Source organism: Urocitellus parryii, chromosome 4, assembly GCF_045843805.1.
Source record: "Urocitellus parryii isolate mUroPar1 chromosome 4, mUroPar1.hap1, whole genome shotgun sequence".
NCBI lineage: Eukaryota > Metazoa > Chordata > Mammalia > Rodentia > Sciuridae > Urocitellus > Urocitellus parryii.
Genome location: NC_135534.1, coordinates 101,724,259 through 101,733,408, shown reverse-complemented (window position 1 = coordinate 101,733,408; position 9,150 = coordinate 101,724,259).

Sequence of the window (9,150 nt, the reverse complement as noted above, 5' to 3'; positions counted from 1 at the left end):
AATGGAGGAGAACATCAGCCTGGTAAATTGACTGTTAAATGGAACTTTGTGGGGGCAATGGTAACATTAGGTATGTACTTTTTCAACACTCACTAAATTGTGCACTCAAAATGCATGTATTTTTATGCATGTAAACTCTTGCTCAGTGACATTCGTTTTGTTTTAACCAAAGCCATTTGTAAGCATATGTTGAAAGGCCCGTAGCCAGAAGCAATAGTGATGATAGAAGGAGGTCCACCAATTGAAGACATACATCTAGGCAGAGTGTAAATAGGCTGTACCACTGTACAGAGGGAAAATAAAAAGAAAAAGAAATGACAGTGACAAACAAGAAAACAAGATAGGTGATCATTTTTCTCTCCTAGGACTATGCAGGCAGGTTTAGCCCAGAGAGGTCATCCAGGAAGCCAGGTATTCTGGAAGCTCTGCCATCCTCTGCTTGGTCTCAATCTGAGGTTGGGTTATTCTCAGATGGGTCCGTGGATAGAATTTAAGAAGTTTATGATCTCAAATGGGAAAAAAATAAATCTTTATTGTCACTAGCCTCTAAATGAAATTTATCATTCTCAGTTATGAATACTGACACCAAATCACAGGAGTTTTAGCAATACATGTAGCATATGACACAATTATTAAAGAATCTAGAAATATCATCCATACACATCACAGCTTTGGAATTATTGTACATGTAAGCCTGTTGCTAAGTTTTGTATTTTTATGTGTTAATAAAGAATTGTTATAAGAGCTCGTAACAAATGGAGTTACTTAAAATGTTGATTATTATATCTCAATGTAATAGGGTTTGTTATGACTCCATATGTTGCATGTTACATATTATAAAACTTTAGGAGATAGTCAAAGGCTTCACAGGATGACCAAAGGTGTCCATGTTACAAAGAATTTTTGGGAACCCCCTGTTCCAGGATGTTGTCATTATGCTCACTGTCAACTTGAGGCTGGTGGCATGCCAAGGTTGCACCAGGCAGGAAGAGGAAGAGCCTGGAGAAAATAAGTCAAGTGTTGCCTCTGTTTATAATTCCACTGCAGAGACAGCAATCCCAGGGCCATACCTGAACGCCACAGCAGCTGGGAAATGTTGTTTAACTGTGTTGTCACATGTCCAGCTATAGAAGGGTCAACACTTGCCACCTCTACACATTTACTTATCAATGTCAGAGGATGATTGAATGTGAGCAAAGGAGACAAATGAGGCAGAGAGTGCCCAGGGTTCTGAATGCAGATGCCACTCACAAACATCGTAGAGGAGGAAGAGAATTCCAGAAAGGGAAAATATACTTTTTTAAAAACATTTTATTTGTGCATTATATACATAATAATAGAAATTGTTGTTACATATGTGAACATGCACAAAGTAGAAAAATATGATTTGGTCATTCGCATTCCCCCAAACCTCCTCTTGCCCTTCCTTCCTTCCTCTTCTTGGTTCGTTTCCTATACCATAGTGATCTCTGTTCTATTTCCATGAGATTTCCCTCTTTTTCCCCTTTTACTCTCTAGCTTGCACATATTATTTTACTTTTTTAAAATTTGTTATTTATATATATAAATAACAATTTATATATATATAAATTCTTGTGATTGTTCATGATGTAGCCTTTCACCGGTCATGTATTCATATATGAACATAGGAAAGTTATATCCAATTCATTCTACTGTCTGTTCTATTCCCCTGTCCATGACCACTGACTTTCTGAGTTGAATTTATTTTCCTTCACAAATTCTATTCAATTTTCTGCAAAAGACAAAATTTCTTCTTTTATAAAAAATATTTATTTTTTTTAGTTGGACACTATATCATCTTTATTTATTTATTTTTATGTGGTGCTGAGGTTTGAACCCAGGGCCTCACACATGCTAGGCAAGTGCTCTACCACTGAGCCACAACCCCAGCCTCAAATTTCTTCTTTTTATGAGTGAATAACGTCCCATTGTGTATATATACCACATATTCTTTTTTTTAATTTTTTTTAAGAGAGAGTGAGAGAGGAGAGAGAGAGAGAGAGAGAGAGAGAGAGAGAGAGAGAGAGAGAGAGAGAATTTTTTTAATATTTATTTTTTAGTTCTCGGCGGACACAACATCTTTGTTGGTATGTGGTGCTGGAGATTGAACCCGGGCCACACGCATGCCAGGCGAGTGCGCTACCGCTTGAGCCACATCCCCAGCCCCCACATATTCTTTATTCATTCATCCAGTAATGGACATCAAGACTGATTCCATAATTTGACTCTTGTGAATTGTGCTGCTATAAACCTGGGTGTGCATGTATGGCTACAGTATGCTGAATTTCATTCTTTAGGATAAATAAAGAAGTGGTAGAGCTGGATCACAGTGGTTCCCTTCATAGTCTTTGGAGGACCCTATGTACTGATTTCCATAGTGGTTGTACAAATTTATAATCTTGCCAACAGTACAAACTGTTGCTTTTTCCAAAATCCTCTCTAGCATATATTATTATTTGTATTCTTGATGACTGCCATTCAAACTGGAGTGATAAAAATCAGAGTAGTTTTGATTTGCATTCCTCTAATTTCCAAAGATATAGAACATTATTTCATGTTTGCTGGACATTTTCTTTCTTTTTTATTTGTTGTTTTTAGATATACATGACAGTAGAGTGTATTTTGATATACATATATGGAGTACAACCAGTTTTGATCCCATTCTTACGGTTTACATGATGTGGAGTTATACTGGTCATATATGCATTATGAGCATTGGAAACTTATGTCATATTTATTATACTATCTTTCATATCCACATCCTCCCTTACTTACCTTTATTCCCCTTTGCCTAATCCACTGAACTTCAATATTTCTCCTCCCTATCCTCCCTTGTTTTGAGTTACCATCCTCATGTCAGAGAGAACTTATGGCTTTGAGTTTTGGGGATTGGCTTATTTCACTTAGATGATATTCTCCAGTTCCATTCACTTACCAGAAAATGCTATAATTTCATTCTTCTTTAAGGCTGAGTAATATTCCATTGTGTATGTACCACACTTTCTTTATGCATTTTTCTATTGAAGGGTACCTAGGTTGGTTTCATAAGCTTGGCTATTGTGAATTCAGCTGCTATAAACATTGATGTGGCTTCATCACTGTAGTATTCTTATTTTTAGTCATTTGGTTTTAAGACTAGGAGTGGGATAACTGGGTTAAATGGAGGTTCCATTCCAAGTTCTCTAAGGAATCTCCATACTGATTTCCAGAGTATTGCACCAATTTGCAGTCCCACCAGCAATGTATGAGTGAACCTTTTCTCAAACATCCTCCAAAAAATTTATTATGATTTATATTCTTGATAATTGCCTTATTTCTTTTTTAGAGAAGCATCTTTTTAGTTTATTTTGTATTTATTTAATAGGTTATTTGGTTTAGGAGTTGTTAGAGTTCTATATATGTTCTGAATATTAACCCTCTGCCAGAAGAGTAATTGGCAAAGATTCTCTCCAATTCTATAGTTTCTCTCTTCATCCTCTTAATTGCTTCCTTTGTTGTACAGAAACTTTAATTCAATGCCATCCAATCTATTAAATCTTAGTATTATTTCCTGAGACTTAGGGGCCCTAATGAAGTTCTTGCCTGTGCCTACATGTTGATGTGTTACCATACATTTTTGGGGGGCAGTTTCTAAGTTTCTGATCTAATTTTTAAGTCTCTGATCCATTGAGTTGGCTTTATTGCAGGGTGAGAGGTATGTATCTAGTCTCATTCTTCTACATATAGATAACCAGTTTTCTCAGTGCCATATGTCAAAAACATATTTTGGGGGCACCTTGGTTAGGGATAAGCTGACTGTGTCTATGTGGCTTTCTCTCTGTCTTCTATTCTGTTTCATTGATCTATTTCTGCTTTTATGCCAGTTCCATGCAGTTTTTGTTACTATAGTTCTGCTGTGTAATTTGTAGTCAGGCATTGGGATGTCTCCAGTCACTTTTTTTTTTTCTTTAGATGGTCTTTAGCTATTCTGGGTATTTAATTCTTACAAAAGAATTTTAGGACTTTTTTCTAGGCCTGTGAAGAATGTCATTGATATTTTGATAGGATTGCATTTTATCTTTATATTGATTTTTATAATATGGCAATTTTACCAATATTAATAATTCTTATCCATGAATATGGGGGGGTCTTTCCATCTTCTAGTATCTTTTCAATTTTTTTCTTCAGTGTTCTGTAATTTTGCTCATAGAAGTCTTTTACCTGCTTGGTTAGATTTATTCCTAGTGTTTCATTTGTTCGTTTGGAGACTATTGTAAATGGAATTGTTTTCTTGATTTCTATTTTCACCAGATTCATTATTGGTATGTAGAAAAGCTCTTGGTTTTTGTATGTTGATTTTTTTTATTCTGAAAATTTGCTTAATGTATTAGAAGTCTTTTGAGCTTCTAAGTATAAGATCATGTCATTGGCAAAAGAAATAATTTGACTTCTTCCTTCTTTTATTATTCTGCCTTATTTCCCTGGCTTCTTTTTTCTTTTTCTTCTCTCTCTCTCTCTCTCTCTCTCTCTCTCTCTCTCTCTCTCTCTCTCTCTCTCTCCCTCCCTCCCTCCCTCTCCTCTCCTCTCCTCTCCTCTCCTGTCTCTATCTCTATCTTCTCTATCTATCTCTATCTCTCTATCTCAGCACTGGGGATTGATCCCAGGTGTGCTCAACCCAATCCACACCTTTTTTTTAGTTTTGCTTTTTAATATATTTTCTTTAGAGATAGGACATTTCTAAGGTCCTCAGTATCTTCCTACATTGCTAAATCTGCCTTTGAATTCATGATCTTCCTGCCTCAGCCTCCCAAAGCACTGGGATTATAGCATCACCACTGTGCACAGCAAAAAATTCCATATTATTTACAATAGGAGTAGTGAAAATGGATATCTTTCTGTTGTTCCTGATTTTACAGAACATAATTTCAGAATTTCCTAATTTAATATGATGTTAGCTTTGGATTTATTTTATATACTATTTTTAATGTAGAGGTAACTTCTTTCTATACCTTGTTTTTTCAGTGTTGCTGTTATGAATCAGTACAAAATTTTGTAAAAGGTATTCCTTGAATTTTTTAAGATGACTGATTTTTGTCTTTAATTCAATCTATGTGGTTCATTTTATTAATTGATTTATGTATGTTGAAGCATCCTGGCATCCCTGGAATGAAACAAAACTGGTCATTTTGCACAGTCCTCTTAATGTGTTCTTGAATATGATTTTATTAAAAAAATTTAAGGACTTCTGCATCTATGTTCATCAGGAATATTGGTCAATTTTTTCCTTCATGTTCCTTATCTAGTTTTGGTATTTATAGAATGAATTTGGAAATGTTCAAGACCTTTCTTTTTCATGGGATAATTTCAGGAACATTGGCATTAAAGTTCTTTAAAGATCTGTCAGAATGCAGCTGAAAATCCATCTGGTCCCGGGATTTGCTTTTTTGCAAGTTTTTTATTACTGATTTTGTCTCATTGCTTAATGTTGGTCTGCTTAGTTTGTCTACATCCTCTCAGTTCAATTTGTATTTTCTTCTAGATTTTGCCATTTATTGTAATGTAAGTTTTCAAAAGAGTCCCTAATGATCATCTGGATTTCTATGCTATCTGAAGTCTTTTCTCCTTTTTCATGCCTAATTTTATTAATTTGACTTACTCTCTTCTTTTTGTTTAGTTTGGCTAGGGTTTTACCAATCTTGTTTTTTTTTTCTTTCCAAAGAACCAACTCTTAAATTTCCTTCCTTTGTAGTTTTTTAAATTCTCTAGTTCATTAATTTCTGATCTGAAATTAATTATTTACTTTCTTCTAATATTTTTGTAAATGGCTTGTTCTTGTTTTCTTAGGGCTTTGAAATGAATCATTAGAATGTTTACTTGGAATCTTTCAAATATTTTTGTAGGTGCTCCTAGCTACAAATTTTTCTCTTGGAGAAACACACATGAATACAGTTATCTCACAGTAGACAGAGGTGACAATAACATAACATTAGAGAAAAGATAGCCTCTTCAACAAATGATGCTGCAAAAACTGAAAATCCATTTGAAGCAAAATTAACTTAAACTCCTATTTCTCACCCTGCACAAAATTCAACTCTAAGTGGATTAAGGACTTAGTCATTAGACCAGAGACCTTGTGTCTAATAGAAGAAAAAATAGGCCTGAATCTACATCATGTCAGTTTCGGAACCAACTTCCTCAATAAGTCTCCTAATGTGCAAGAAGTAAAATCAAGAATCAATAAATGAATGGTATCAAACTAAGAAGCTTCTTCACAGCAAAGGAAATAATCAAGAGTGTGCAGAGCCTAGAGAATGGGAGAAAATCTTTGCCACCTGCACCTCAGAGCATTAATCCTCAGAATATCTAAAGAACCCACAAATTTAACACCACAAAACAACCCAATCAATAAATGAGCAAAGGAACTGAACAGATACTTCACAGAAGGAGAAATATGATGAGTTAAAACATATATGAAAAAATATTCAACATCTCTAGCAATTCTAGAAATACAAATTAAAACTACACTCAGATTCCATCCTACTCCAGTCAAAATGGCAACAATCAAAAATCCAAGTTAAAATAAATGTTGGCCAGTATGGGGGAAAAAAGTACATTTATACATTTGCTGGTAGGCAGGAAATTGGTGCAACCACTATGGAAAGCAGTATGGAAATGCCTCAAAAATACTTTGAATGGAACCACTATTTGACCAGTTATTCTATTCTTTGGTATATATCCAAAGGATTTAAAATCAGCATACTACAGTGACACAGCCACATCAATGTTTATAGCAGCTCACTTCACAATAGCTAAGCTATGAAATCAATTTAGGTGCCATTCAACACATGAATGGATAAAGGAAATGTGACATATATACACACTGATGACATTTGCCAGTATGACATTTGCCAGTAAATGGATGTATATGGAGTCTATCATGCTAAATAAGTAAGCCAATCCAAAAAAAAAAAAAGGTCAAATATTCTCTCTAATATATAGATGCTACCATGCAGATGTGGGATTAAGTTCATTGTATTAGCCAAAGGGGAATAAAGGTAAAAGAGGGGGTATAGGAATAAGAAAGACAGTAGAATGAATCTGATATACTTTTCCTATGTTCACACATGAATACACTATAATGAATCTTCTTCACATCATGTACAACTAAAAGACTAGGACCCTAATTAGAATAAGATAAATATGTCAAAATATACTCAACTATCATGTATAACTAAAAGAAAACTTAAAATATTTTTTAAAGTGTATTGTCCAACCCTAATGTGTTCATATAGTTTCTGTAGATTTTATTAGTACTATTTTTTTATTTCATTCCATTATGATCCATGAAATGCAATGAATTATATCAATTTTTTATATTTGCTAATAACTTAGTTTGTGGCATAAACTATGATCTATTTTGGAGAAGTTTTCATGAGCAGCTCAGAAGAAAGTGAATTTGGCTGTCATTGGGTGAAATATCCTATAAATATCCATTTGCTCCATTTGATTTATAATATTTTATAGGCCTGAGAATCTTTACTGAGTTTATATTTGGATAGCCTATCTAATGGTGAAAGAGGTGTCAAAATCACCTAGTATTATTTTATTGGGGTCTATCTGCATCTTTGAGTATGTCTGTCTACTGCATAGGATTTCAACTGAACTCTTTATTTGATTTATTGTACTTTTCATTTCCAAGATTTCCATTTGGTTCTTTTTCAATATCTCTGTCACTTTATTGAACTTCTCATTCATGTTCTGTCCTGACTTCCTGAATCAGATGTCAGCTGGAGTGGCCTGGAGCAAAAGATGGTTGAAACAGCTCTCAGCTTCCCTTTTCATCAGTAAAAGGGAAATACTATCAATTGAAGTTTTATCTAGACAAACTGTGTTCATGCACTCCCAGGGTGGGGCTTATGCATGTTTCTAAATGGGAAGTTCCAGCAGCTTGGGTTTACCTCTGATTAGAACTCTGGGAAGTTTGTCTGTTGGATGGTATCTGCTCTGGAGAGATTAGATCAATACAATGCTAGAGACAGGAAGATGCTGATCTCAGGGTCTCCAGAGAGTTCTACTCCCAGGTCAGGATGACCAACCCTCCACAGGTCTCACACTCTCCATCATCCATGAGTATGGCATGCCCAGGCTCAGCCACAGTGTAATCATGCCTGCTTCATCAGTTCCCTGCCCCTTTTTAACTGAACACATGAGCCACCAGATTCAAAGTGAATCAAAGTGATACTCCCTCCTGTATCACTGACCTTAATCCCCCTGGGTATAATCTTCTCTGTAACTGTTTCAATCATGTTCTGCTAGGTACAGCCTAGTCCTCATGACAGGCACCTGCCCACATAGGGTCTCAAAACCCAGAGGTCTCCTGGGTTTCCTACAGTAGCCAGCGTAACACAACCACCATTGCTCCATTCTGTTCCCTTCTCCTGTATTCATTCATCTCATCCCAACACTCACCTGGACCGAGATCTCACCTTTACATTTTTTTTCCACATTATGCTTCAGTAACTAGAAGTCTTACTTCAATCATAAAATGATTGATGTGAATCACTTCTTCTTGCTTAAAAAGTTTCTTCTTGGATTCCCCAAAAGTTAACCAGTTATAGTATAAATTGACCATTTGTTCTCTGACATCCATTTTGTGTGGCATGTGCCTGTTTCCTTCTGCACAATCAGACTCAAAAGAAACTTTTGGGATTCAACTAATTGAATCCACTGTCACACAGGGCTTTTCAGACAAACCGGACCCCACTGGGGATGTGATGAGGAAAAGAGAAGAGAGACTTCACATCTCATATTCCAAAAATACCGTTTTTAAAGGATAAAATGTAACTTCTGTTCCATGACCACTTTACAATGGAGATGGTGGGGATGATCTTCTCTCCTCCCTGTCTCTGCTTCCCACCTTCTCCCCCCTCACTACCTCTTTTCATCTCCTTTTCTTTCCTTTTTCTCATGTAATACATAACCTTGTTAAATCACCTCTTTTCTTTTACACATAATAATTTTGTCCAAAAGGATTTTACACTTCCAAATTTCATATTTGGTGCTCAGCAAAACAAAAGTAACCTGCCCTGCTTACCTGCCCAGTTAACAGGACCAGCTTTCTTTAAGGGTGTTTGAAGGTTGTGCTTTGTA